Raw genomic sequence first — 15,153 nt, 5'->3', positions numbered from 1 at the left:
CAGCTGACATTTCTGGATCCATTTGCTCCTTTACACCTTGAAGACTCTGCCTCTGTAGTCGGCGCTGGAACTTTCTTTTGAGCTGCTGAACTTCAACTTCTTTGACTCATTCAGACACTTTCCAATGGAAACATTCAGCAGCAAACACACACCGAGTTCATATAGTTTTAATGTAGAATAAATGATCATATAAACAGTATAAAAACATGTTCAGGAGCAAGAACATTTCATCATCTCATTTCAGAATTATCACTTTACTACGTTTATTTATTTATTGCTGATCCATTAACAACCTGCTGAAAAGGCCGACAACAACAGAGGAGACAACAACAGAACGACCCGTCAGGAAGAATCAAGGTCAGCGCGGAGTGAATGAAAACACACGGTATAATGAAAAGGTAAAGACGACCAAAATGAAAAATAACGGCGTTCGGCTTCGACCTTTCACGTCAGAGCGGAGACGTCCGACCCTCCCCTTCCTCTCAGAAAGAATTCATAGCTGCGAGCTATTTTTGAATCTGACCTTGTGACTGAAATAGACGCTAAAAGGCAGAAACCGTTTTAAAATGGAGACCTGCAAAGTGACGCGCTCCGACATGTAAACCTGAGGACGTTGCTGAGGTGCACTGCAGCAGGAAGGACGCCGCGTGTCGCGTTGAACGCAGCCTGCAGCACATAGAGCGGTGGAAGGCTTTATGAACAGTGTCGTCGTGGCGACCTCGTGAGCGAGCAGATGCTGCTGCAGTTGGAGGTTTACACTCGGGGACAGGAGGGACGTTATCGTTACGGTTTCCAGTTTTCATCAATAACTGCGTGATATGTTTTTGTTTCCTCGCGTCGTCGTCGACTCCTCGGTGACTCGGTCTCCTGGACGTGACGCGTAGATACCAGCGAGAGGAAAACCTTCTGAATAAAGTTTTTAATCAACATAATACAGAAACTTTTCTGCTGATAGACTTCATGTGTTGTGGATCTGCTTCGACACTCACACCAGCTGCACCACAGTCTGTTTACAGCAGCTGCTGCTGGTGAAACCCATTAGTAGATTAAATGTTGTTTTTCCTGTAGAAACACGGAGCTTCAACCAGCTGAGGCTCAGCAGAGCAGATGTCAACTGTCCCTCACACACTCTTATTGTTTGTTAACTGAACCAGGACAAACAGGAAGTGAGTCAGGTGTTTCAGTGTGAACAGAGATCCTGACAAACTGCCACCACTGGATCTCGCTGATGCGCTCCAGTAGCCGTCAGTAGCTTCCTCCGGGCAGCGGGAACGCCGGGCGGCGGAACGACCGGAGGGAATGTGGAAACTGTGGAAACCAGGAGGAGGAGAAGACGCAGATTCTTGACAAGACAGAACTTCAGCTCTGGACCGGAGAGAGGGCCGGTTCAAACTTTTATTTTTGTCCCAGTCGTCGAGCGTATTCCTACTAATCAGGAAGTAACTAAACTTATTAATACCAGCAGGTGTTTTACTGTTTGTCACAACTCTGAGATCAGGGCTTCTACAGGCGGAGAGTGGCGGCCATATTGTTGAAGCTACTGCTTGAATTTGTTTTCTTTCTTACTTTATTCTGTTAAATTAGATTTGTGTAGTGGCGTTAGAACGTCTAATGGCGGCGGAGCTGCATCAGGTGACATCAGTACATTGTGTGGGTGGAGTCTAACCTGGTAAATCACAGTTTCATACATTCACATTTCACTTGATTCAAACTGAACATCACAACATCTCTACAGTCGTCCCAGAAGCAGCAGCAACGTCCGGACGCCGTTATAACCCGGTTATTCCTGTGCTGCGATGAAGCGTGCGGTCGCCTCGCTGACAACTCCACACCTCCGTCAGGAGAAGAAATATCATGTTGTTGCAATGAGAACTTTGCACCAACAGTGAGAGAGAATAAAAATAAGAAGGTGCAGTTCAAAATAAAGTCCCCTGTGTTTTTATTTGCAGCTGCCGCGTGTTCCCACATCTGTCATCGGTCTGAAGGAGAGTGTGAAGATGGCACTATCTTTATATGTGTGTGTGTGTGTGTGTGTGTGTGTGTGTGTGTGTGTGTGTGTGTGTGTGTGTGTGCCGGTAGCCTCAGACTGGTTTGGCGTTAAACCCTGTGGGATACATCACAGGATTCTGTAATTATAAATAGGCCCTGTGCAGAATTCCTTCTCTGGAAATATATCTAGTTTACTCTATTATTAGCTGCGTAAATCCTCCGCTCACCCGGTATCCTCATTTGGGGGGGGGGGGGGGGGGCTGCATCTGTGAGATCGATTGCAGCTCCTCGACACTGTTTACGAGTGTGTCATCGTATGAAGATAATCCTTCACTCAGAGAGACAAACCGTCCGGTCGTAATTCACGGCGCCGTTTGCTCTGTGACATGCGCCTGCAGCCTCCCGCCGTCCTCCCTCCGTCCTCCCTCCGTCCTCCCGCCGTCCTCCCGCCGTCCTCCCTCCGTCTCTCTGAGAGAGCTGTAACCCTGACAGGGAGGAAATTTAAAAGGTGATTCGTCACACTCCTGCCATGTTTTTTCAGAAGAGACGCGACGGCGAGCGACAGCAGAGATGAGACGAGATAAAATGTGACATGAAACTTCTGTTGGCAGGGAGATAAAAAGCGCCCTGTCATGTTCCTGTAAGGTGTGTGGACACAGTGTGTGCGTGAGACAGCAGTTCATATCACACGGCTCAGCAGACTGAGGAATTATCTTCATATGGGACGATGCCGCCGCTGGTGATTTACGTCCAACGCCACCGCGCAGGAAGTAGAAGTCTGTCTATGTATCGAGGTGGAAACTCTGAAAACCTCCTTCAACATCACAAACACAGAACATGAACATCTGGCGTTTTGTTGCTGCAACAACCTTCAACCCTCTGGTACGAGTCACAGGAGGGAGGCAGCACCCCTGCTGGATCTTGGTTGTCATGGTTACAATAATAAACAGGCCGAGTGGCGGTGTACCTTCCTTTGTCGCCACGGTTACTATAATAAACGCTCATGTCTAGGTGAGGTTCTGGAAAAGATGGTGGTTTGGGTTAAAGTAAGTAACTTCCTCGACATTAAGATGACTTTCGTTGTCATAGTTACTATAATAACATTGAGCGGCCATGGATAACAACATGCATATTCATCCGTCCACCACAACCTCCTCCCAAAGCTTAGACTGTAACCATGACAACGAAGGTCGTGTAAAGTTACTTATTTTAACCCAAACCACCATCTCTCCCTGAACCTCACCTAGACATGAGCGTTTATTATAGTAACCGTGGCGACGAAGGAAGGTACGCCGCCCTCAGTACAGTCTGTGTGTTTATTACTGTAACCGTGACAACCAAGGTCCGGTGCGCCTGTTTGACTTCTTTATTAAATCTTGAATTTATTTCCTTTGTAATTTTCACTGATGTCGTGTCTGATGAACATGTTCGTCTTTTTCTTATTTCATATAAACTCAAGCAAATGTTTAAATTCACAAACCGTCTTCGTCTACACCTTGAAGCTTCGGTGGCTCCTTCCCACTGAAACTCAGTCGATTATGGATCCACGATCAGCTGATCAGTCCTGTTCCTGACTGTGTCGGTGACACTTCACCCAGAAACTGAGGATGATGTAAACCACAGCTGAGGCGGTAACGAACGTGTGGAGCTCAGTGCTCATCAGTCACAGCGCTGACGACTCACTCTCACTGTTGTACACGTCACGTTAATTAACAGCCTCGTTACACAGTGAGAGCTGCAGCAGTCCTGTCGGCTCAGGTGTTCCCTCCCGGAAATAAGTCATGGAAATAAAGTTTGTTGCTAAGCAGCACCGGCCAAAACGTGGTTTACTGGAAAATAACTTATTTGTTGCCAGGCAACATTATCTCATTGCCTGTGTTGGGAACCGCTGGGAAATACTGAGGGGGGAATAAAACAGTACGACTGTTTCCATGACTCATGCTTATTAACATGTTCATCAGTGGGCTGATTGTGACACAGAAGAGCTGCACAGGCTCATTAGCAGAGAAAGAGAGAGAGATTGTGTTTGTAGAGCGGTGATGGCCGACGAGGAGCAGAGAGAGGAGGCAGAGGGAGTCGTCAAACTTTAATGGTGGAGCTCTGATTTCCTCATTTAAACAAACATCATGAAGCGGCTCTTAAATCTGGTGAAGGTGTCGCAGCTCACAGGTGTGCAGTAAACTGACCCTGCACCTGTTTGTTTAGTAAAATTAGATCCAACACGAGACGCAGATACAGAGGTGATGCATGAGCTGCATGCTGATGATGCTGACATGAGTCACGGTGCAAAGTCTGCAGCTGTTCTCGTCGACAAAACACAGACGTGAATGTGAGTAAAGCTGCTTTTCTTCTCTCCACATCTTTCCAATGAAACGTGACGACAGGTTTCCAGCACGTCGCCTCTGTGATGTCACCCACAGGTTTCTGAAGCTCAGAGTGAGCTGCTCCACTGCCGCCATCTTGGCAGTGTCTGACTCCGCCCCCTCACTCCCAGATAATCCAAAAATCGGCAAATAGGAGGGGGTGCCGGTTTGTGGCAAACATACACTCAGGGCCACGCCTTCAATCCTCCATAACTGGAGTCCTTAATAAAATGTAAACAGGTGAGTTATATAAACAGGTGTCATGAAGGAGGAAATTAGCTCTAGAGACCGAAACAGTTTTTGTACCAGGCTGTAAACATGTTTATTTCTGCTGTAAAGTTGGACATTTTAACATGGGAGTCTATGGGGACTGACTCACTGTTGGAGCCAGACTCTAGTGGCCACTAGAGGAACTGCAGCTTCTGGTTGTTCACTGTTGATGCTTGGTTTCCATTTCTTGTTTTTAAGTTTGCAATTTCAAATTGCGCATTAAGCAGGTTAATGGAGACGCATGTTGTGTGACAATCAGCCAATAAAAGATGCAAATGATTCATCTTTTCTACTAAGAAAAGACAGGGGGCGCTGTTGAGTGGCTACAGTGAGTTACAGAGGGAACCTGTGTGCTGCAGCAGAATAACCTGAGTTCTTCAGGTCGTCCAGCAGCATCTGAAACTCATTTTTTCAAATGCAGACTCCAGAGGAAATGCATCCAACAGTTTCTGTAACTTGTAAAACAGTGAATTTGACATTTACACCCACTTTCCTCAATGACTGCCAGCTGTGCAGAGGTGTAGATGTATACAGCGTTTAAACTTCTCTCTGAACTGAGGAGAGACCGTCTCTGAGATTCACACTTCATCAGGTCTTTGATGGCAGGTGAGGTCCTAAACTTCCCATTACCTCCCTCTATAAGAAACCTAGAGTTCAACACAGGTACAACAACGCACCTTGATATAGAAAATAACAAGCGCAGTGGAGTAAACATGATTCAGTTTCATCACTCCATGTTTTTCACTCTAATGGCCAATTTCAAGAGTTTACAGCTTGTTATTGTTGTTGAGCACCTCAGTGTTTGCTTTATAAATAAAGCTTGATTCGGTTTGACTTGATTTGAAAAACTTCACTGACTCAAACTCCCAGGTGAAGGAGTTTTATTGGAACCAAAACGAACCTGCTCTCACACGTGAACACATGAACAGTGTGTTTGTGAGCGTGACGCAGGTTGTTTTCATCATGCTTCACTTTACGACACTGAGAATGAGGTCAGCCCCCCCCCCCCCCAGCACACATAAACACATAAACACATAAACACACTGACTGTGTGAGTCCTGACAGAAGCTTAGAGTCAAACATCCTGCTGCCGTTTAATAATAGATGCAAAGAGCTTAACGACAATAATGAGGGTCTTTAAGACAGTGGAGATGTGGTGAGATTAACTGCAGGTGCAACACACACACACACACACACACACACACATAAACACACACACACACACGTACACAAACACACACAAATATACACATATACACAAACACACACACACACACGTACACAAACACACACACACATGCATACATCAGCATATATGGACTTGCATAAAGATGCCTGAGTGAGAGATTCACTGCTCAAGGTCACAGGGGAAGTGTGTGTGTGTGTGTGTGTGTGTGTGTGTGTGTGTGTGTGGTTTCACGTGTGTACATGTGATCATCCTCATAAGAGACGGGGCAAAGGTCAAGTGCAGCGAAACCGACACCTGCTGACACACACACACACACACACACACACACACGCACACACACACGCACACACACACACACACACACACACACACACACACAGAGCTAACTCCCTACATAAGTTATTCCTGTCTCGCAGCGCTGATGAAGAACAACACCTCAGACTGAGTTCACCTGTTGCAGGACGACAGAGTTCTTCCTCTGTGTCACACACACTCGTCTGAACTGACAAACTCAACAACGTATAAACACAATGTTCACATGACGTCTGTAAATCATGTGCATGTGCATAAACATCATGTGTTTGTAGATGCAGCAGCAGCAGCTGGTGGTTTTCATGCATGATTAAAATACATTTATGATGATGATATTTAAATTGTTTTGTATAATAATTAAACATCCAGTGGATTTCTACACTCCAATACAATTAGAAATTAGAGCTCACCATGTTGATTTTCTTGTTTTTTAAAGGATTTCAAAGCTGCGTTTGATCGGCTTTATTTATTGATTGATTTATATTTATCTTATTAAATAGAAAGAGATGAATCAGAATCAGAAAGCCTTTATTGTGAGTGGAAGCTCTGCAGACAGTGAAGTTAGGAGCTGCTCATCAACTGGTGCAAAGTAACAGAGAGACTCAGAAATAAGATAAATGATATAAAAAAGAAAATATATATATATTTAAAACATTCAGGTGTGAGTGGAGTACGACAGGTGACTTCCTCACTTCCTAAAACAATGTGCAAGAAACCTGCGGGACACAAACATCTCAGAGACGACCCCGAGCAAAGTGTCAGAATCAGTTTCTCCTTTTTAATACATTTCTAAAATCTCTGTTTTCACCTCGTCGTCAGTCTAGATTGAAAAAGTGATTTTCAATAAAGCTCTAATGATAAAGATGTGACACATTGTAAGTCTGATGGTTTAAAGACGAAACCGTCGGTCTGAAACAGGAAATGAGCAGCAGTGTCACACGTGTCGACCTCTGGGGGTCGTGTTTTATACGAGGACGGCCTCGTTTCTCCGCGGCCTGTTTGGCTCTTTAAGTGACATGTTGTATTCAGACTGAGCTGAAAGAACGTGAAGCTCTCCTTTAAAAACCTTAATCATTTTCAGTTGCCAGGAGCCGAGACTGAAGCGACAGAACAGAACCAGACACTGAGGCAACGATCCTTTGGCATCTGTGTGTGTGTGTGTGTGTGTGTGTGTGTGTGTGTGTGTGTGTCTGGTTCTGTGTGTTTTCATGGATGTGTTGTACGCAAAGAACGCCAACTGCTCGCCACAAACAGGTGGAGCCGGCTCGGTAACGGGGCGTCAGAGGCCGTGTGGTGAGGAAAGGCTCGCCAACAACAAACAGCAGCTCCAGAAGGATCACAGCTGATCCTCAGGTTCAAGGTTAAACGGGGGGGGGGGGGGGCTGGGGGGCTGGGGGGGGGGGGCAGAATAATAAAGCAATACAACTCTGCTGTTATTCATTCAAACGTTGTGTTTATTTTCAGTCTTGTCAATTGTTCCTCAGTGATAATCACATGCCTGAGGTTTTAGCTCACCAGCGCCCTCTGTGGCCACAAGCAGGATAACGGCCGTAAAGTTTCCCAGTGAGAGTTTGACTCGTAATGCGACGTGAGCGTTAATGCAGGTGAAGGCAACGCCAAGGAACACAGCAAAAGGCAGGAAAGAAGAAAACCGCAAGCGAGCAAACATGGACGTGAACCCAGGACTTGAATCTCATGAATCAGGTGTTTCTCAGAGGACAGAAGGGACCGGAGCGCACCTAAGGGACCGGAGCGCACCTCAGGGACCGGAGCGCACCTAAGGGACCGGAGCGCACCTAAGGGACCGGAGCGCACCTCAGGGACCGGAGCGCACCTCAGACGACCTCCGCCAGGTGTAGCCTCTTACTGTCGCCGGATAACTGGTCGAACAGGGTTTCAAATCTAATGAATCCAGAGTTTTTGGTGCCACGCCCCTCACTGACTAACGATCACACACCTGACAAGTACAAATAAACATAAATCTAAACAAGGAAACTCCCAGGATGCTCTTGGGTCAGTTGCTTCGAAAACTTTATCAAACGACTTGACAGAGAGAAACAGAAGAGGATAAAACCGGTGAAATGTTTAAGTGCGATCTGAAAATGTAACGTGACAGTAACTGAGGTAGAGAGGGTTTACAGATGCAGAGAAGTGACTCAGTGATGTCAGTTGTCCTTCACAGGTGAGACCAGGTCATGTGACGCTGTAGCAGCAAGAGAACAAGGATGTGTTCTGATTGAATCTTCTCGTTGATCAGAGCAAGATTCAGTCGTTTCTGCAAATCTTCATGGATAAACTTTTATCTTCAGTTACTTTATTTGAGATTTGCAGTAAAAAGATCAAACTGACACACACACATTTAACAACATGTGTACAGGGTAAATAAAGATGAATGAATTCAACTGATCAAACGCTGCTTCTACAACTTATTCATGAGAGAGCTGCTGCTGTTTTCTTCTGCACCTTGGAGACGACGAACCTTCGTCCAGACGATGAAATTTACCTTTTAACGATGTGAGTGAGAGAATTCCTGGATCATCACGGTCGGGTCAGTTTGTGACCGTTTCCTCAGACACAGAACGCTGATGCTGCTTCTTGCAGAGTGTTTGATTCCTCCTCCGTCACGCCGCCTCGCCCTGAATGTCTGTGGTCAGAGCCGAGGGAACTCCATCACACCCTGAACACAATCCTGCTCTGGTATTTTTCGACTCAGCTGCCGCTCAGCTGCCGCGTGCTTCATGTCGAGGGTCGGGCAGCAGAACATTTACTGAATACAAAACCTTCATGACACCTCACGGGCTGGTTGCACCAAACTCCTTGAGTCAAGAGTTTAAAGTCTGAGTTCACTGAAGTACTTCAAGGTTTTCTCCTTACCTGAGTCTTATTAAGGAATCACCTGGAATCAGTTCAACCGTTAACTGAGGAAACCTTTTAGGTTCAGTGCGACACCCTGAAGCAGCTCCCCCGGCTGAGGACAAACTGAACCTGTAGTGACATTCTGTCTCTTCGGGTCACCCCGACTTCATACAATATTTACTGGCAAATATTTGTCAGAAAACTTATTTAAATCATAAATGAAAACCTACAATGTTCATGAAAAAGTCCAGGTCTTAACCTGTTCATGGTTGCAGGGGGAGGGAGACATCCCGGTCACCTTTAGCTCCACTTTATGATGAAGCTCAGGTGGAAGAGCATGAGACTGAGAATCTGATCACAGGTTCAAACCGAGGTTTCTCCCCCCTTTTACCCATGATGCCGCTCATCTGTGGCAGCGCTGCTCGTACGTATGAGAGAATGATGAGTCATTCCAAGTGAAGTGATGACTGAGGGTGAGTCAGGCCGTCACTCGAGAACCTGCTGAAGGAGCCTTGGAGAGACAGGAAGTAAAGATGAGAGGCAGGGGAGTGGAGGAGAGAGGGAGCAGTGGACTAATCATTACAATTAGAGGTTTTCCAGTTTAAAAGGAGAGAGGAGGAAAATGAAATCAGAGAGAGAGAAGAGAGGAGAGATATGATTTGGAGAGAGAGGAGGGAGAGAGAGAGGAGGGAGAGAGAGGAGGGAGAGGAGGGAGGGAGAGAGAGAGGAAGGAGAGAGGAGGAGGGAGAGAGAGAGAAGGAGAGAGAGAGGAAGGAGAGAGAGAAGGGAGAGAGAGAGGAAGGAGAGAAGAGGAGGGAGAGAGAGAGGAAGGAGAGAGAGAGGAAGGAGAGAGAGGAGGGAGAGAGAGAGGAAGGAGAGAGAGGAGGGAGAGAGAGAGGAAGGAGAGAGAGGAGGGAGAGAGAGGAGGGAGAGAGAGAGGAAGGAGAGAGAGAGGAAGGAGAGAGAGGAGGGAGAGAGGGAGGGAGAGAGAGGAGGGAAGGAGAGAGAGAGGAAGGAGAGAGAGAGGAAGGAGAGAGAGAGAGAGAAGGAGAGGAGAGAGAGAGGAAGAGAGAGAGGAGGAGGGAGGGAGGGAGGGAGGGAGAGAGAGAGGGAGAGAGAGAGAGGGAGGGAGGGAGAGAGGAGGGAGGAGAGAGAGAGAGGGAGAGAGGAGAGGGAGGAGAGAGAGAGGGAGGGAGAGGAGGGAGAGAGAGGGAGAGAGGGAGGGAGAGAGAGAGAGGGAGGGAGAGAGAGAGGGAGGGAGGGAGGGAGAGGGGAATTCATGAAGCAGTGGTCAGTAATTGGGGGGTGCAGCAGTGGATCCACATTCCTGCAGAGTGAGGAGAGGAAGCGACGGCTGCCAGCAGTGAATGTAGGGCAGAGAAACACCCGGAGATCCAGCTGAGGAGGAGAGAGACGAGGAGGAGAGAGACGAGGAGGAGAGAGACGAGGAGGAGAGAGACGAGGAGGACAGACGCTTCTCCCCGTGTCCTCTCAGCAGCTCGTCCTCGTCGTTTACATGTGTGAAAAGTGTGGTGTCAAAGTACGAGGATGTTTTCTTCACTCGTCTTTAATCTGAGCTCATTCCTCACTAGTGACGAAGCTCTGGACATTCATGGTCCCCAGAGGAAGAATCCTGCTGATGACAGTCTCAGTCTAAAAGAACGTTTTAATCACTAAATCATTCTGATTTGACTCCGTCCAATACTTTGTGCAGTTTCTCACATGGTGATGAATTCATATAAAACTGAGATATGATCATTATCTTTGCATTAATGCAGCGGTGAGAGTTTTATTTTATTATTTTCTGTTGGTGTCAGTGTGTTTGATCTTCTTGCCTCTTGTTCAGTTATTCTTTGTTGAATAGTTGAGTGTCGTTGTCGGCCCACAGCTCGGCCTGCAGGAGAGGGTTTCTGTGTGGAGAGGTGTCGCTGTAATAAGCTGCAGCTTCAGCCACTAGTGTTGTGTTTTATTTACTATGTAGAAATATTAACGAGGGCCTGAAATAAAATACATTTCAATTGAATTGAAAATAAATAAATAAACCAGTCAGTCGTCTGTTGAAGCATCTCATCACGTGTGGTTACGTTTCATTATCAGGTGATCGTGGCTGAAGGAGACACCGCCGCTTGTTTTACCCGTGACCATTAACACAAGCTTAACAGCATATTTTATTATTGTAACCATGACGACAAAGTTCTACTTATGTGAAGGAAGTGCTCATTTTAACCCCAAACCTAACCTCAGTCGTTTTTGTGCCTGAACCTTGAGCAAACTGCTCCATGAGATTAACAGCGTGTTTATCACTGTAACCATGGCAACAACGGTCTCCTATGGGTGAAGACAAACAACAAGGTCGTTTAAGGAGCTATTTGTCTGCCACCGAACGATGTTTCTTTCTGGGAGCAGGTGGAGGCGATTATAATACGTCACGGCTATCAGAAAGTGACGTGACTGGCAGGAGCTAGCTGTTAGCATGCTAACTTCAGTAGAAGAAAAGACGTGATAGAGACGAGAGGAAACATTGGTGTTAGTTTCCACCTCTGGAGACAGATGTTGGTGAGTAAAGGAAGGAAGTTTGATGCTGAACTCACAATGTTTTTTCTAGACCGGTAAGTTAAGAGCTGCTAATGCTAACACTAGCTATGTAGCGATGGCAGAACACGCCTCTAGGCTCAGCTGTACATTGTTTTGATTGCTAATTAGCAACAGTTAGCATGCTAACACACTAAACAGCGATTGAAAGCCTGGTAATCATTACGTTAGAGTTGTCAGTGCTAGCATGACTGACCCTACGTCTTGTTAGCAAGAAGAATTACATTTATAAAGCAGTCAGAATAATTATAGTGAATATTTTGTAATAAATAACAGGTACAAACACTGTCTCTCACATGATACACTAATATTTTTATATATTTAGCTGCAGTGTCTGTGTAGACTCGTGTCACACAATAGATGAAGTATGACGCTGGTGTGATTTAAATAAACAGATAAAAATACAAAGTGGTGAAGCTGTTGCTGTGGTAAAAACCATCAGTATACAGATGAGTCTCTCTCTCTCTCTCTCTCACATGCTCTCTCTCTTTTTTCTTTCTTTCTGAATCTATTTCTCGTTGACTTTCTTTTTCTCTCTGTGCAGCTGTCTTTGTGTTTCTGTTCTACTGATATCCATCTACTGTGTCTGTATCCTGTGACTGTCTTTTTATCTCTCTCTCTGTTCGAAACCTCTTCCTCTTCTTATTTTTCTCTCTTCGTCTCAGTTCCTCCTCCACGTTTCCTCAGTCTCATTCTTTCTGTCTTTATTGTAAATATGATGAATAATCTTTCTCTTCTATCACTCTCACTTCTATCTTCTCTCTCGATCAGTTCATCTATATCTCTTCATCTATACACTACCGATCAGAAGTCTCAGATCAACCACATTTTTTTCAGCTTTTATTGAAATAGTCCAGTAAAGTGAAAAACCTTAAATGGTGCAAAGTCACCAAAAACTGAAAAATCATGATGTAAATGTCACAGAAAACTGGCTTTTTTTAAAAAAGGGATTAATAAATGTGTTGATTTCCATCTTTCCTGCAGCAAAAGAAATAAATGAAGCCTTGAAAGTTACTGTAACAAAGACGGACTGGTTGGTCACAGGTTCATCCTACAGCAGGATAATGAGCCACAACATTAGAAGAACAGAACCAGCACAGGTGAAAGCATAGACTGTTAATAAAGTCGCCTCTGTTTCTGAAGCCCATAATGAGCTGCTCCACCCTCGCCATCTTGGCAGTGCCTGACTCCGCCCCCTAACTCCAAAAATGCGCAAAGAGGTGGGGCATGTTGCACGAAGGAGGAAATTAGCTAAACTCTTTTTGTACCAGGCTGTAAACTTGTTTATTTCTGCTGTAAAGTTGGACATTTTAACATGGGAGTCTATGGGGACTGACTCACTCGCTTCATGTGTGATGCTTGGGTGAAAGCGATGCAACCTGCAAGTGCAACACATCTGTGGCAACATCTGCAACAGCGGTGGGACGAACTGTCAGAACAAGATTTGATTTATGAAGAAAAATTAAGATAAAATTTAGGATTTAAAGACATTAAACTGTGTATATTTCAATATCAACTGTAAAAACTGAAGTGTTTTCCGTCCTCTCCCTCTTCTCTTACTCAACTAGTTGTAACCTCTTGTCTCTCGACCCCTCTCTCTCTTTCTCTCTGACTTCTGTTGTAGATTTTACCTTAATTCAGACTGACGTGAACCCTGCTGCTCTAATCCTCGTCTTGGGCACTAATTGGTCTAATGAGAGTGCCAAAATTACAGCTCAAAATATTTTAATATTTCCAGTAACTAAACTGTGACTGATCGGTAATAAAAACTATATGATACATTTTTATTATTTTATTATTTATTGTTATTCTAACTATTTTTACTATCATCCTTTTTTTTAATTTCAATTCCATTTTTTTTCTTCACACATCGCAGACAGTTTTGACATTAACATACACTGATATTCTTCCTGTTTTCCCTTCTGTTGTTGGTCTGTTTGTACAGGGTTTGTGTACGTGCTGTTTCACAGTTTTATTTCACCTGCAGAAACAATATATTGTTCTAATGTTGCCTAATGGAAGCAATGCAGGTAACATTTCATTTTCAGGATCTGTCAAGTCAAAGGTTATTGGGCGACTGTGAGCAGCATCATTCACAGGAGACAGTCTGTTTACTGTTGCCTCATTATGGTAACTAGTAGGTAAAAATATGTCACTTTCCTTGATGAGAACAGGCTTTATTTCTATTTTGTCATGTCAGGGAATAAAAGTCTAGGCCAACTTTAATTACTAATTACTGCAACAACCACCTGCACCTCTGGAGACGGCGGCAACACATCCTTAATTTGTTTTTCCTCCTTTCCACTGAAACTGTCGCAGGGCAAAAATCTTCAGTTTTGGAATTTACAATCTCAGCGACTGTCCCAGAGTGTGTGTGTGTGTGTGTGTGTGTGTGTGTGAGAATGGGAACGTTGTTGCCATGGTGATGCATTCCACTTCCCAAAACAAGAGGTCGTATCCCACAGGGTGAGGTCACCAAAGACTCTGTTTTCCCTCCACTGGCCCCATGTGAGAGTCAGTGCCGGAACAAAAAGTCTCCTGGTAACAAAAGTGAAAAATATAAATAATAAAAAATAATAATAAAGGCATTGTTAAGATTATTCTGATCTGAATATACATTTAAAAAATCCCTGAGGGGGAAGAGTTTGTGCTCTTGCTTCCAGGCAGGTGGGATGTAGTTATGGTAAATAGTCCTGATATACACTGATTTTTTGTGAGGTTACACTGACCTTGACCTTTGACCTTTGACCACCAAAATCTAATAAATTGGTCCTCGAGTCCAGGTGAACGTTTGTACCTCATCTGAAGAAATTCCCTCAAGGTGTTACGGAGATATTGCGTTAACGAGGCCAAAACCACGTTTTTTGAGGGCACCACGACCTTGACCTTTGACCTTTGATCACCAAACTCTATTTTAGCAGCTATGTGGTTACCATGGTCACCTTAGTTTTGAATGTCAGGCTGGACTGCGTTGACAATACTGTCGTGTCATCAGTGAAATCAGGTCCCAGTGTCACGTTGTCCAGGACCTTGTTTTCTGACTCAAGCTCAGCTGCTCTTGTACAGTGTTAACTCAGAAAACCAAGATGGTGAACATGATAAACATTAGCACTTTAGCATTGTCATTGTGAGCATGTTAGCATGCTGAGGCATTTAGCATTCAGTCAGAGAACAGCTGAGCCTAAGTAGATCCTCAGAGAGCTGCTATTCAAGTGAATTAGAAAATATAAATGTGTTCCTCTGGGCAGAGATGACTCAAACAACAGTGAGTGGAACTGGCAGGGCGAAAGAAAAGTGTGCGATCACTCTGTTTAATCATTTAATATCTCCGTCTTTTAACCTTCTGTTACTGAGGCATAAACATTCATTTGAAGTGCTGAGCGTGTCGAGTGAAAAATAAATTAAACCTGACACTGCATCTCCTCCATAGCCTGTCTCTCAGCTTCCTGCCACAACAACATCCGCCTTTCTTTTTTATTTTCTATTGATGAGCAAAGAGAGGAGGATGAAAAGAGGGAAAGACTTCCTGTTCTCTATCTAATGTCTTTTTCACTCTTATCTGTAAACCAAGGGATCCATAGT

This window comes from Seriola aureovittata, chromosome 14 (genome assembly GCF_021018895.1).
Source record: "Seriola aureovittata isolate HTS-2021-v1 ecotype China chromosome 14, ASM2101889v1, whole genome shotgun sequence".
Taxonomy (NCBI): Eukaryota; Metazoa; Chordata; class Actinopteri; order Carangiformes; family Carangidae; genus Seriola; species Seriola aureovittata.
This window is presented reverse-complemented; position numbering follows the sequence as displayed.